The sequence below is a fragment of the Pinus tabuliformis genome, chromosome 5_2, assembly GCF_031772625.1.
Source record: "Pinus tabuliformis cultivar Carrire ecotype Pingquan chromosome 5_2, CPIR1, whole genome shotgun sequence".
In the NCBI taxonomy this organism is placed as follows: domain Eukaryota; kingdom Viridiplantae; phylum Streptophyta; class Pinopsida; order Pinales; family Pinaceae; genus Pinus; species Pinus tabuliformis.
Genome location: NC_142306.1, coordinates 432,647,219 through 432,664,210, shown reverse-complemented (window position 1 = coordinate 432,664,210; position 16,992 = coordinate 432,647,219). Strand labels below are relative to the sequence as shown.

Below are 16,992 nucleotides of genomic sequence, written 5' to 3'. Positions count from 1 at the left end.
TTCTAAAAACCCTTAACTACTCTCAAAAGTATACAAAACAAATGAAGTAAATTCCCCTTTCCAATTCCATCAGAGGGTTTCATGGAAGACCAACCTGAAGACACAGAAGATGAGTATGTTTTTAGGGTGCCTTCAATAGCTACGCTTTGAGAAAGATGCTGAACAAAGGGTTTACCTCTAAGGGTAAACCAAAGGATTAAACCTTGGATTTCGTGAATAAATTTTTAACCAAATATAAGACCAAAAACATTTTAAGTTTCTTTCTTACCTAAGAAAGAGTCGCCCTAGGTGAGGGAGAACCGAAGACCTGTATTCACCATGAGATAGTTAGCCCTCTCTACAAGAAAAATAAAAAAGGAAACAAAGGATTTCAAGTGAAAGCCTGAAGCCCTTGCCTCAGTGGAAAGACCTTCCTCGTCCTTTGTGATTCGGCTGGAGGAATGAGGTAGCACTTGAAGAGTACACTTGCAACATAAGTAACCTTTAGTAGTTTTCCTTCTAAATGAGGAAATTAAATTGAGTTCATACTATAACAGAAACCCTTACAATCTTACCTGAGAGCTCGCTTGAGGACGATGAAATGTGGACGTCTGGTGTTAGTATGGTGCCCCTTATCAACCCTGAAAATATTTGCAGAACCTCCATAGTATTCCCTACTGACCTTTACAAAGCTGCAAAGCCACAATACTCGGGAAATTCTGTACCCAAATGAGAAATGAGCAATTTTGATAGACGAAGGAGAAGCTTAGGTTTAGCATGAAGTGTTGGAATCATCGGATCCATTCACCATGGACCTTACGGTGGAAAAGACTTTCCATTAATGCCTTGGCCCTCTTGCAGCAAGCCGGGATGTCAGCATTAAAGCCAAACCTCAAGTGGCAGTGCCACATCATAATATGTTATCTGGTTGGTGTAATTGCAACGATTTTCAAGCAAGTGCTTGGTGGGGTAGATCCAATGACTCAAGTAGTTTCACCGGACAACCATAAATTAACACTTTAATAACCCTTTCCAATCAAGATGAATATTTTCAATTATATGCATGGACATTATGGTTAAATAAATGAAAGATATTAGAATAATATTTGGCAATAATTTAAGTTACAGTTTAATAAAAAAAATCATATAGTATAGCGATGAGTGTTACGAATGGTATCAGAGCTCAAGTTCGCACACTGAGACTTATGGGAGATATATTACACATTTAATTAAGTTACAAAATACTTATATCTATGTTAATTTGAACACAAAGGTAGAAGCCAAAACCAATGAACAGAAATGTAGAGGAGTCCCAGATTATTAAACCAACCAGAAGTGACTTACACTAAGGCCAAACCGGATATATGGATATAGCTGGGAGAAGAATCCCGGCAAGACAACATTGCCCTACTTGAAATTGTGCAACAGTTACGTACAAGAATGATGAAATTGATGATAGATAATGAACGACTGAGGCAGAAGAAGGAAAAGATTCTCAAAAGTCTGTTCAACCAACAAAATCAATGAGGACCAGACCCCAGTACGAAGGATAGAGAGAGGACCCCAATAGTCCACCATGGTGAGGAAAATGTAGAATCAACAGAGGGACATAAGGAGGATGAAGAGTGGTGTTCGGATAATATTTTTGACCAAAGAAAGACCGAATGACAGAAGATGGAATTACAGGGTGATTTCAAAAAAATAAACCATCACTTTTCGAAGGAGAATCTGAAGAGGCAGTTGAAGCATGGATGATTGACATGGGTTAATATTTTTAGATTTATGAATATACTGACAAACTTAAAGCATGATTGGTAGTTTACTAATTAAGGGGAAAGGCCATGCTCTGGTGGGAAGAAATTAAAACTGTAAGAAAGATTGATGAAGAACAAGTGACGTGGAAATAATTCCAGAAACATTTTAAGGACAAATATTTGACTGAATGTTACTATAATGAAAAATAAAAGGATTTCCATGAGCTAAGGTTTGGGGCCTTGAACATGGACAAATATGTGAATCGATTCACCTCCCTGTTACAATATGTCCGATACATGTAGGAGGAAAAAGACAAAATTCAACAGTTTATTAGCAGTATACCCAATTTTATGAAGCAAAGGTTAGGATTTGACTCTCCTAGAGCAATGGATGATGCAGTGTGAAAAGTTTGTATTTGTTATCAGCAAATGAAATAGAAATGAAACAGCCAAAGCAACTTCAGTCATAAGAATGAGGAATTTAGCCCCAAACAGACAATGGAATGTAAATGGAAGGAGTAATCAGCAAATAACTTTTGTGAAGTTTACCAGGAATGCGCCCAAGATCCCTACATACACAGAAAATAAACAGGTAGAGGGGATTAGTAAACGTGCCACTGATCAACCACCGAAATAATCATTGCGATGCTGGGGATGTGGGGAATCTCATTATTTCAAGAACTTCCTGTATAAAGCTTGAACGGAGCAACTTTCAAATATGCTTGAAACCTCCACAGTTAGAGATATAGCAAGAAGTACGCCCATAATTAATGATGCTCTAGACGATCATGAAGTAGAATACCAACCCACCATGATTAGGTGCGAAGGTATGATTGATGATAAACCTGTTTTTGTTTTATTTGTTCGAGTTGCTAGCCTAAGTTACATTAGTCACAAAGTGGTAGATAAATGTCAGCTGCTAAGACGCAAATTTAAGAAATCTTGGCTAGTTTAGTTAGCCACGAGAACTAAGAGAAAGATATCTAGAAAGACAAAAAACTTCCATATAACAGTTTCAGGACAACCCATCCGTGTTGATGTAAATATACTTCCCTTAGGCTCATACGATGTACTAATAGGGATGGACTAGATGCAAGGGCATTGGTCCCTAGTGGATTGTAAAGAGAAATATGTAAGCCACCTTACAGAGTCAGGGCAAAGAAAGGAAGTTCAAGGAATCAAGAAAAACATTAAATTGTGTCCTATTACTACTAACCAGCTAGGAAGATGAATTAGAAAGGGTTGCCAAATTTATGATGTCCATGTAGGATACTCTAGTGACAGAAATAAGATGACTTCATTGTAGAATGTTCCTGTAATTCAGGATTTTGTGGATGTGTTTCCTGAATCCATCTCTGGATTGCCACCTAGATGTGATATTGATTTTACCATTCAACCAATACCTGGAGAAGCTCCTATTTCGAAATCTCCCTACCGCATGAGCATTCTAGAGTTAACAGAACTCAAAATTCTGCTTTAGGAACTTTTAGATAAAGGATACATTCACCCTAGTGTATCTCCTTGGGGAGCCCCTATGTTGTTTATTCGAAAGAAGGAAGGGACCTTAAGGCTATACATCGATTATTGTAAGCTAAATAAACTGACCATAAAAAATAAGTATTTTTTACCTCATATTGCTGATTTATTTGATCAAGTGCAGGGGGCCAGCGTATTCTCAAAAATTTATCTAAGGTCTAGTTACCACCATATCAGATTAAAGGATGAAGACATTTGCAAAACAGCATTCCGAACTCGTTATGGTCATTATGAGTTCGTAGTACTACCTTTCAGCCTTACCAATGCCCCAACCACTTCCATGAGCCTGATGCATGGCATTTTTCAGCCTTTTCTTAAGAAATTTGTACTGATTTTTATTGATGATATATTAATTTATTTAATTTATAATAATTCTTTATGCAAAACACTTCCCCTTGTACAGAGAGAAATACAAATGAAAAAGTATCCTAAACTCACATATTTATAAATATGTCATCGTTTATATAGCATACAATATTTTCAACATTCAATATATACACGTTTTATTAAATACCAACATTACTTCAAAATTTTCTAGAATTTGAGCATGCACTACAAGTTACAATATTTTATGGAGATAGTTTCTGTTGCACAAGGATAAATATAACTAGCAATAAATAATTGTAGTTATTGTTAAAAGACATGATTTGCACAATATTTAAGAATTGTTGAAATCAATTGTATTATCATTTTAACAATATATGCTTTAACAATAATGTAAATTTGAACTTTGATTTTCTATAACTTATTTTTAATTTGTATTTAATTGTAGCATTAAAAAAACTATGACACTTTTTTTTTGTCTTCTTGTGATGAAATATGTGATTTTATAATAAGTGCTAAATATTTTGACTTAATGACATTGTATTTACTTTATGTTTTATATATCCATCATTTAGATAGATGTTTTAGGTTAACATTTAATGCAACATTTGTATATCATGTGCATATTATATATATTCATCATTTAGATATATGTTTTAGGTTAACATTTGATATAACCTTTGTATATCATGGGCATATTATAATTGATCCCATGTTCATTATTCATATTATATTCATATTGTTATCCCCAAATTTATTATATTTTATTAAATTTGAAATAATTTAAGATTCATTAAAAATAGTTAATATATGATTTTAATAATGTGATGTTATTTTTTATAACATAATCATATTATGAGAGTGTCAATATTATATGTTGATAAAGTAAATATATATTTTTTTAGTATTGTAATGCCTTTAGTTTCATTGTAATTTACACTAATAATTGAGTGCATTCTAGATTTGTTAATTATCTAACTTTCTTGATTGATGTGCTTTGACTAGATTGATGTTTGCTACTCTTTTGGATTATACAATCATTTAATAATTCTTCATGTCATGAATATATATGAATCATGAACATATTAAGAGTTACTTAATGTTGTTAGATAAATTGATTGGGTGTAAGAACAAGTGACTTGATTTGATGGTAAATATATATGATTGGATATATATGATTTGTACTATTGAAGTAATCCACTTATACAATTATATTCATAACCTTTCAAGTCGATATGAAGAACCACATGGATATGTAATAAAAACTAAGTTAAGTTACAAACCTAAGTTGTGCATAGGACATTATCTATCAAGTTGTGAACATGCTAATATGATTTAAACTTGTTGGAAAAATGAGCTATTTGATGTGTATATGTAAATTCTTGTGAATCTATAAATAAACATTGCTAATTATTTCTAGACTTGTGTAAATGTTGTAAAGAGATGTTAATACATGATAGATAAATCATACCTCAATGACCACGGAGTAAATGGAATGTAGATAACATAGAAATTTTAGATGTTATCTAAATTCTTGTGAATCTATAAATAAACATTGCTAATTATTTCTAGACTTATGTAAATGTTGTAAAGAGATGTTAATACATGATAGATAAATCGTACCTAAATGACCACGAGCCTCTCACTATGAGTAAATGGAATGTAGATAACATAGAAATTTTAGATGTTATATTAATTTCGTTCCTACCGTAAAAATATCTAATTAAACTATATGAGAAATGAAAGGTAGATAACATAAAAATTTTCGATGTTATATTAATTTCCTTCCTATCATAAAAATGTCTAATTGAATGGATGATCATAACCTGGCCATTGGTACTTATTATATTGGAATCAATAGTAGTGTTGATATAATATATAATATGTTGAGTAATGTTGAGTAGACATTCGAGGTAAAGACAAATTTTATTTCTATGTGGAATTTGAAATGGAAGTTAGACATTAACAATATATATTAGGATAAATTTAATATAATATCTTACTTTTTGAAAAAAAGAAATAACACATGAAAAAATAAAGAAAGTTAAAAAAGATAATAAAAAACATTGAAAATTGAAACAATTGTTGAGAGAGGAAATAATAATATACATTTTCAGAAATTAGAATTTTTTTAAATGAAATATTACGTGAAAAATTCAAGTTAGAAAACATAATAAGGAACATTGAAAATTGGAACAATTTTTGAGAGAGGAAACAATAATATACATTTTTAGAAATTAAAATGATTTATGGAAAAGACATGAGGATGGATCAATAAAAAATATATTAGTGAATATATAATTAAAAATTTTGGATGAGTCAACATGTCTTATTTCATAAAAATAATGTAAGAAAAGCATAAAGAATGACTATATAAGACATCTAGATTTTTTATTTCTTTTTTAGAAATCTTCAAAATCAAATGTTAAATATTTTTCTAGTAATGATATTAAATTTTGATTAAGTTTTATTTTAAAATAAATGTTCCATATCCTTTTTATAACTATATAATTGATTACTGAAAAGATGAAGTTATTTAATTATTGTTAATTTATACACTTTTATATAACCTTTCTAACTTCAAAGATAATTCCACTACCTCTTCCGTTTACAAAAATGAATAATAAAAAAAACCTAAACAACTAGTATAGAAACCCTATCTCCAATTTACGTAAAGAAATAAAATTCTCCAACAAAAAATTACAACTTATATTAATAAAATGGTTAAATTAAAACTATTACATACAAATTTAATAAACATAAACTTATTTTAATATTAAATTAAAAAAATAAATACAAATTTAATAGACATAAACTCATTTTAATATTTTTGAAGTTTTATGTGAACTTATTGTATATTCATAAGATAACTAAATTAAAAATAATACATATAAATTTAATATACATAAACTCATTTTAATATCTTTTGAAGCTTTATGCTAGCTTATTACTGACTTGTACACATTCCTATAATCTTTTTAACTTTAGGATGGCCAATCCTAACACCCTGTGATTGTATCTGGATGTTCACTTTAAGCATTACATGAGAAAGCGATGAAAGCTAACCATCCCTAAAAGTTTGCAATATTCAACTATCTTTTGGAAAAAATGGGAAATGTTGGAGGCTTAAAAGTCAAAAGATCGAAGTTTGTTGTATTCAGATGCAAATTTAACTGACATGTAGAAAGCCATTGGCTTTCCGAATCCTCATTGCCTGCTGTCAAGTCTCACAACAGTATTTTCACATGACATAAGTTGCTTTGCACGTTTAATATGAACTTAAGATCAAGTTTAACACGTAAATCTTAGGTAAATATCTCATCATTAAAAAGATTATGTTTAACATGTAAATGGTAAGAAAATGTCAATAAAGATTAAGTCTAAAATAATAAAAATAAAATATTTATTAATTTAATCAAATTAATTTAAAATTACCTAAAATATAAATAAAAATTTAAAAATATATAAATTTTATATGTAAATATAATAATACATTAATATTACATTTCACAATTATCTAGCATAACGCTCCATCATCTTAACGATTTTTTAGCCACTATTCATTAGAAAAGATTTATGATGGGAAACTTAGAAAAGATTTATGAGTGGAAACTTATATCTTTTGACGTTATTTATGATTTTACAATTATTATGTTATATTTTTAAATTTATTTTTAATTTTATAAGATTTATATTATTATTTTTTATATTTTAAATATTATAATAATTTTTAATAATATATTTTTACAAATAATTAAATAAATAAATATCATTAATTAATTAATTTTATATAAATTTATTGATTTATTTTTAATTAATTTTTTAATTATTTAACATATTTAATGTTATTTTTTAAACATAAAAAAATATGATCATTTCACCCTAACACAAACACTATTTCAACTCAGCACAAGCACACATATAAATGGGCGAAAACAAGAGCTCGTGTATGCAAGTGAACCATAAAAACTTTTCTTCAAAACACTTAATCAATTTTTTATTGGAATATAAAGATGCACATGTGAATGTAAAGATATATTTTTAGTAATGAAGGTTTTAATATATATATATATGTATGTGAGATAGTAAGTTTTTTCATTATGATTGTAATATTTGTGTTGTGATATTTTAAATTATATATAAATTTATATAGTTAATAGATTTATCAAAAATTTTATTTGAAATAGAATTAGTTAAAATCTATAGTTTTTAGGGTTTTATAATTTGTAATGTTGTAATTAAGTGGCCAAACTAAAACTAAATGTTTTGTATTCATGGACTTGAGTTTAGTGTTGATTTGTATTGATGGACTTGAACTTAGTGTTGTAGATGATGTAATATTAGATAACCATATTTCCAGTGAAAATGTAAATGTTGACCTATTAAATGACCATGATCTTGAGTTGACCATGATATTGACTCTCATAATAAACCTTTAACCTTATATCCAAACTTTTCCATGCAAAGCAAGCACATGCATGACAATTGAGAGAGCCAAAGGCACCTACTTTTGGACAAGAGCAAAAATTGTTAGCTTCTTAAAGTATTTAAATAGAGATTTACACCTTCTAACTTATAACGATAACATTGGAAAACCTCTATGATAATTTCACAACGACCATATAAAAAAGTTCTCTAGCAAGGTGTCATATAAAAAGAATAATAGAACTACCAATATTTGGTATGATAATGATTGCAAAATTGCTAGAAAAACTATTAGAGATGCTCTTAACAAAACCTTAAATCTTGATAATATAAATACCTAGAAAACCTCTATGATAATTTCACAACGACCATTAACAAGTTATCTAGCATGCTGTCATATAAAAAGAATAATATAACTACCAATCTTTGGTATGATAATGATTGCAAAATTTCTAGAAAAAATATTAGAGATGCTCCTAACGAAACCTTAAAGCTTGATAATATACATACCTAGAAATCATGTATTAAAAGAAATAAAATATATTTTACAAGTAAAAAGAAAGAGAAACTACTACACCTCTTTGAGTTTGATCCTAAAAAGTTTTAAAGGAAATTTGTCATTCCTAAGCCTAAATAAAATCTTTTGATTCCTTCGAAGAAGTAGAATATTTACGTTTAGAAAAACTATGAATCCCCTAACACCATGGTCAGGATTTTGAATTCCTGATAGAGAATGATATACTTTCTTTGGAGGATATCGAGTTTGGCATTAAGAAACTTGCTAGTGAGAAATTTAACAACATTGAAGGATACAAAGTTGAAAGTTTTGAAATGGGAGAATATATCCTCATCTTGCACATACACAACCACTTTAATTTAGTATTGAATCAATGCTTCCCTATAACTTGGATATAGAGCCTTATTTCTTCTATATTTAAGACCGAGGATAAAATAATTCCCTCTAATTACAAGACCGTTATGTTTAGCCATATTTTAGCTAAACTATATGGGCTTATTTTTAGAAAAGAAAATTAGCCATTGTCTTGAAAACCATGGTAAAAGAGCTAAAGGCCCAGTTGGGTGTAAGAGATATCATTCAACCATGGACCATCTCATTACTCTTAGGAGAATTGTAGAGGGGAGATTCAATAACAAAATTGATCACTTTTTTAGTTTTGTTGACTTTAGAAAAGATTTTGGCACTATTCCTAGAAAAGAGTCGTGGAAGAGGCTAGAAGAGGTAATGGTTCCTATCAAGTTCAAATATTTTATGGAAACACTATATTTGAATCTTATTGCAAAGTTTATGGCCACTCATGGTTGTTTAGAGGAAATTGTATGCAATATTGGATTCAAGTAAGTTTGTCCCATATCCCTTACCATTTTTGGCATATGCATGTATCAACTATAAGGGATTTTTGAAGATGTAGGTTGGGTTGCCCCAAAGTCACTTTTATGATCATAACACTTCTCCTTTACATTGATTATATTGTTATTTTTCCAAGGAACTATTATGATCTTGGAAATAAATGCAAAAAGTCCTCCAATATTTCTACTTCAAATGGATATGACTACAAATACCAACAAAACTTCAGTCATAATATCCAAAAATATCACCTATGGTATTTTCATTCATCAAAACAACTCCTTGCAAGAAGTTTGTTCATACAAATATTTGGGAAATGACATCCATCATAAGCATAATTGGAATTATAACATTGAGAAAAGGATAAATGGAGGCTAGAAAGTTTATTATGGGTTGAAAATGATTGTAAGTTGGTAGATTTTTAGATTTGGTATCAAAAATATCCTCTTTGAGATTTTTGTCGCTCCTATTCTTTTACAGGGGTGTGAGGTTATGGGTTGAAATATATCTAGAGATTCATGGAAGAAGATTGAAACGTTGAAAAGTAGTTTATTACCTAAAACCTCAAGAATAAAGGACTCTCTACCTTATCTTCTTAATTCAAGAAATACATTCCCACATAAAAAACTTCGTTATGACTAGTTTTCATATGGATAAGAAGTCATATAACATGGAGGGAAACAGGTTTCCAAATATTCCTTCCAACTCTAGTCAAAATTCCCTCCTTCAAGTCAAGAAAGGGTGGCATAAGGATCACGAGTATTGGATAGATCATTGAGGAATAAAGTAGGAGATCATGTTTCACAATTTGGATAATACTAAAACTATTATTACTTCCAAATTTAAGGAGAAATTAAAGAAGGAGATCATATTTGACAATTTGGATAATAATCAAAATATTATTACTTCCAAATTCAAGTAGAAATTTTGGGAAAATAAAGAGGTGGAGGGAAAAAGAAAAATATGATATTATACGCAGGTGATTAACCCCAATCTCAAAAACCAAAATCATCTCTCTGCCTTCACTAGTGCTAAGAAGAAAATGAACATTGCCCATATTAGAACTAATTATCAGGAGCTTTAGAGTGAAACTAGGTATTGATTGATTTCAAAAATTCCATAAGATGAAAAAGTTTGTCACCTCTGCTATCCTGAGAGGGTTGAAGAGGGAAATCACTTTCTATTAGATTTTGCATCTTATACTCATATTAGATCTAATTTTCAAAATATTTGTAATTCTATAAACCTTTTTAACCTTTTAACTCAGTAAAATGATGGTGATCTGGGAGTGCTCATGGAATTATATTTTATTTTGTGGAAATCAATTTTAGTTTAATTGTGGATTTCGCAGAGACACGCTTTGCTTTGGCATGTTGGAAATTACTTTTGGTTTGTTGGTGCAAAGAGGAACTTTTTTTCTTTTCTTTCTAACTTCATTTTCTCTCCTCTTAATGTATTTCAACTATGAAAACAATGTAGAGAATTACTTATAGACTTGGTCTCATTTTGTCTTGTTTCTATCCACTGTGGAAATGATAACTATGCTAGATGTAATGGAGTGAACATTCTGCTCTCTTTCCTTGTTGTACTCAGGTTTTTGTGTTGTTATATTTAACTCGATGGATCTAAATGTCAAGATCTATAGTCAATTTTTTCAGATGAAATATAAGTAATTCAATTTACAAAATAAAAGAAAATAAGTGGAAATGAGAACTAAAAGGAGTGAGGATGCTTGAGTTCAACCATGATAGTGGGCAAGAAGTTGTAGTTAACTTTGAGTTTTTTATTTGATGAGAGAATGCTTGTATTCCTAGTGATTTATTTCATAAGGGCCAACATCTTTAGTGTGAATCTATATGAAATTGCATATCCCAAAAGCTCATGTGATATGCATAGCTAAGGACCACATCAATTTTTGGTTTCTAGTTTAAATTCTATTTAATTTCATTATTGTTTTAAATTGGTTTAAATGAAAATAGTGGGTTTTGAACTTCCATGAATGGAATACACTTGCCATGAATTCTAGTTATTTTTAATTGCATATATGTGTCCAAACCAATACCTACATTCATGTAATTCACAATTTAATCTACAAATAATAATATTAACAATGTTATTCTTTCACAAAAAAATTTAAAATGATATAGGAAGTGGTAGAACAAAACAATAATTAATATTCACCTCATCTTTTGATGCCTGGTACCTTCACCAAAATGGTTTATTATACCCACATAATTCTTTCATCATGGCAATTGTGAGTCTGACCCAATGTTAACACCTACAATAGGAAAAAAATATACAAACCTAAATATCTTATCATTGTTAATCTAGAAGAGAATGAATAAAATAGTGTGAATTGCAATGAATTAATTAGTTAACACAAGGTCTATGATTGAATATTGAAGTTCACGTTGTTGTAGTGAGTGAAATAATTGTTAAAAATGGGAATATACATGGGTTAATTAATTATGTCAATGAGACTATCTTCACAGTTATACATGGAGCAATGGTCCACCCATATTTGCCTCCTTGTGAAGATTGAAGAGATATGTTTACAATAATGTTTCTTACATTCTTATAGATTTGAATGTGCATGGCAAGAGTGATTATGTCTATAACATTTTTTTTATCATTATACACAATCTCTTAGAAATATGGATGTTGGTTTCTCATCCATAGATTGTTTTGAAACTATAAATTATCAACTCTTACTTTCGTTAGATAACCATGTCATTATAGAAGATGGCATAGAGTGGCTCCATTTGAATCACACCTTCTGACACCCCATTATCATCTAGCTAAGGGAAATTAGGAATCAACTTTTCCTTTATTACCACATTTGACTAAGAAGTCAACACAACTCAACAATACATGAATGTGGCTTGAAAATGGACTAAATAAGAGGGTAAATGAAGTATATAGGTTGATGGTATAGAAGGGTTGATTGTGTAGTTGAGTAAATCAAGTAATAGATCTAGTAGACTAGAGTAATACATATGCCAACCCATGGGTGTAGACTCTTTTCCAATTCAACCTTTTATTAGTCTAATTTTGTACTTACTATAGATTCAATTTTTCCTTTTTAACATGGCTTGCAAAACTTTGGATTCCAATGCTAATCATGCCACTAGTCTTTAATTCCTATTAGCATCATTTTAAATACCTAGTGACATATTGAGGGTGGATTACTAACTAAATTATTATGTTCTAGTTCCCGTATACCATGATTTTATTTTATTATGAGGGTTCCATCATGAATTCACTAATCTAGGAATAAGTTAGAAGCTTTAAAAGTATGCACATGTTCATAATGTTATCGATTTAGTACTCCCCAGATCGCCTCAGATACATGTCAGTTTGGATTTTGAAGAACATGTTCACAGTTTCAATTGCTTGTGCATGCTTTCAAGAATGTGTACGCATTCTAAAAGCATGAGTTATCCTTCAACAATGCGTGGGAAATCTATAAAAAGACATACTTTCAAGAATGAGTGTGTATTTTCAAAACATGTATGTTATTTTATGTCTAGAATCTTTAAGATGTAGGGAGCGAAGGAGGGAGAGGGGTAGAGTCGGGGTTTGCTTGTAAAGGACGGAATAAGGAAGTGGTGAAGTGGTGAAGTGATTGAGGGATAGATATGGAAATGAAGGGAGTGGAGTGAGGGTGGAGAGAAAAAAGAGGATAAAGAGGGGGAGACATGAGAAGAGTGGTGTAAATGGATAAAGAGAGAGTTAATGAGAGAGAGGAAATGAATAAAAGGGAGATAGAGTCATGGGGTAGAGAAAGAGAGGTAGGAAGTGGGAGAGTTAGAGAGGGAAAGGTGAGGAATAGGGGGGCGCATTAGGGAAGGGAGTTAGAGGGAGAGTACGGAAGAGAGAAGAACAAGGAAAGAGAGAGAGTGAGCATGTGTGTGTGAGAGATAGAGAGAAGGAATTGTGGGAGATAAAGTGGGGGAGAGAGAGAGAGATGGGAAAATGTATACAATGGCTAATATATATGTTTTAATAATTTCATAATAATTTTTTTATAAATAATCATATTATAAGAATATCAATATGTATGTCGATAGATATTATTCTTTTAATATTTTAATGTCCTTTTTTTCACTGTAATTTACAATAATAATACACTGCATTTTAGATGGTTAACTACATGATTTTATTGATTGATGTGCTTTGGCTAGATTAATGTTTGGTACTCTTAGGAATTATACCGTCATCTAAAATTTCATCATGCGAGGAATATATATGAATGCTGAACATATCAAGAGTTAAGAGTTATATAAGCTTGTTGAATAGTTTTAATGGGTGTTTGAACGAGTGACTTGATTTGACGTTCGTATATATATATGATTTTTACTATTAAGGTTGTCGTCCCTGACCCAATAGCATCACGTACCATTGGAGAAAAGCAGACTGACTTGCAATTAATGAACGAATGAGTGGCGAGTGAAGTAATTGTTGGAAATGGTGATATAGGTGGATGACTTGACTGCGTCAACGAGGCCATCTTCGTAGTTAGACATAGAGCAATGGTCCACCCATATGTGCCTCGCTATCGAGATGGAAATCCCGTCGCCATGATTTATTTTCCTATTCAGAGGAAAGGTGTTTACCATAGCGTTTCGTAGACGATTACACTCATGAATACCAATGTGAACGTTGGCGCCTCGTCCATCGATTGTTTTGAAGCCGTTAATAACCAGGTCTTCCTTGAGCTGGATGAGCATGTTATTGTGGCTCCACAGCGGCTCCGTCTGAATCACGTCATGACGCAGCATGCCATGGGATGGATTCACGGCATCATCACCGGCATCCATAACGACATAAAACTTGCCGTTCTTGCCTCCGAAGGCATTCTTGCCAAATCCAATGCCGCAATCTGTCAGCCGTTTTCTGTTGCGCTGCCAATTGGGGTCGCACCGCCAACAGTTATCGATGGGATTACCCGTTGCACATGACAACACGCTCAGCTCCTCTGCTTCTGCTTCTATTTGAATACACATATGAAGCATTCTCGTGTCAATTCAGCCTCCAACATCGAATAATTAAAAAAAACAACAGCAGAGAGATTAACCAAACGGAACGTAATGTCGCAGTGAGCGATTTACTTACTGTTGAACTATTTTCGCTCCGTTCCTCTGATATTTCTCCCCAGGAAACGTGGATCTACTTATATTGCCCGGTGCCTCGACTATCTCCCGTCCCATAAACTTCTCCCTGTGTTTTGATTCAAATGGCTTTGGCGCCCCGCCATGAACGCAACGGAGTATTCCAATCAACAGCATGCAGCTCAAAATACTAATTTGATTCCTCATTTTGACAGCCACGACTCACGTTTGTCTTCTCAAGGAAACAACAACACTAAGAACACTGGTGCTTGTTGCTTCTGCTCTGAGCCACTCTTGCAAATGCCGGGGCCTTCTATCATTTTCTCGTTACAATCATTTCATCACAGTTGGTATTATTATGTAGGGAGATGGCAAACGTCAGCTTCGAATCTTTTAAACACAGCACAGACTTGGAAGTCGAACAGTGATGTTTGACAACTAAAAACCACCGTCCACGACATATTTTTATGTTCACGTGTGGCTGAACCGTCAGAAATATATTTTTATGAGATATTGGAAACATTCAAGTAGCGGCTTTCTGAAGCCTTATTGAACGCGGTCAAGGAAGGATCTCTCACAAGCTAATATGTTATAGCCAAAACCAACATCCGTCGAAATTTTGATATGAGAAACTGAACTTCAAAGAAAATGGTGAACCCTTACCAACCGACACTGCAGTACCACTCTCTCAGTGATACAAATGGTGGTGGGAAACTCCACACAAAATACGGAATATTGTGAACTTCTGACCATTGGCTTTCCCAATCCTAATTGTTACCAGTCAAATCTCTACCATAGTATTTTCACATGTCATAACTGGCAATTCACGTTTCATATGAATTTCAGATCAAGTTTAACATGTAAATCTTAGTTAAATATCTATTCGTTACGTTTAATATGAATTTAAGATCAGGTTTAACATTTAAATCTTAGTTAAACATCTAATCGTTCAAGAGAGTAAATGTTAAGAAGATGTCAAATCATTAATGATTAAGTTTAATATATGGATTTAGATTCAGCCAAAGTCATATAAAAAAGATATGTATTAATTTGATCAATTTAATCTACATGAAGATGGAATTAATTAATTTGAAAGTATTGTTTTTATATATAAATTAATTAATTAATATTATTTTTCACAATTATTTAAGTGACTCTTTCAGTACATGATTTATGATTGAAAATTTATACCTTTTAAATTTATCTATGAAGCTAAGAGTAATGCGTTATATTTATATTTTTTATTTTTACATTATTAATTTTTATAGTTTAAACATTATCATAATTATTTTTTTAATTTTTATAATTAAATAAATAAATTAGATTAAATATAATTCATTTTATATTAATATATTTATTTATTTTTAAAATTAATTTTTATATATCTGTATATATAGTTCTAAGGGATAGTTCAGTCGGTCAAGTTTTTGTTGCTAAGTAATTTGTCAATTGGCAGGTCACGAGATCAAATCTCCTAAAGGCCTTTGGGGTTAGGCTCGACCAAATAAGTTAGCGGGTAGATCCCTTCGAGTGGATTTGCCTAGATTATTACTTGTGGATGTAACAACCACTCAGTGACCATGAAACACAATTGAAAAAACATATAATCTATGTGAAATTAAACGGCTTGTCCCACATGGTGAAGGCCCACAATCACCATGTCAAGCAATTTCCTGGTGTTCATAATAGGACTACACTGCTTCTATCACAACGATTTTTCAACAATCTCTCTTGCCTCGATGTGATGGCCCTGCGACCTTTCAAGGTGCACTCCCTATACAGGTAATACTGCGGAGATCTGGGGTGCATCTATGGTAGGTGCCCATTGCCTTCTTTCCACGATAACCTAATTGTAGCTGGGTCAATGATGGCCCCTTCTTTGCACCAAAAGTGTTATCTGTCCTCACTACTATGTTAACCCTGTGTTAACTGACATTGTATACAGCTTGACACGGATCCCATGAAGATTGTAAATTCCTTTGCAATTCTCTCTTGTTCTTGAGTTATTGCCACTTCAGATCAGTGGTCGCTCAATCATGTAGTCGTGGGACACTGTCAACCAAATCATAACTTAGCAATGGGATTCAAATTGTAATGAATGCTGAGACCCTATGAACTGAAGGGCTGATCTTAGGACTAGGCACCTCCTTTGCCTTTGTTTTCCCTCGGCCCAACTTCTACAGCATGGAAGAATCAAGGACCGACTTTTACTTATACGGAATGAAATCAGTGCTCAGAAAAACAATAAATGTCAGTAACCTCCCTTTCAATAAGAAGAAATTGGGCCAACTAGGGTGATTTCAGGAACCACCAAAGTTGGGTTGCCAACTAGGGTGATTTCAAGATCCACCGAAGCTGGGTTGCCAACTAGGTTGATTTCAAGAACCACCGAAGTTGGGTTGCCAACTAGGGTGAGAATAGATCTCACTGAAGTTAGTCTAAGGGATTCACCTAAAACCGTTGCTTGAAAACTCCCTCAAGCTCCCAAAGTGACATT

The 16,992-nt window shown here is 31.9% G+C and overlaps 1 pseudogene; it reads right to left on the bottom strand.

The window, feature by feature from the left end:
* Positions 1–13,811: 13,811 nt before the first annotated feature.
* LOC149159498 (putative pectate lyase 5 pseudogene) lies at positions 13,812–14,399 on the bottom strand (annotated as a pseudogene).
* Positions 14,400–16,992: the final 2,593 nt, after the last annotated feature.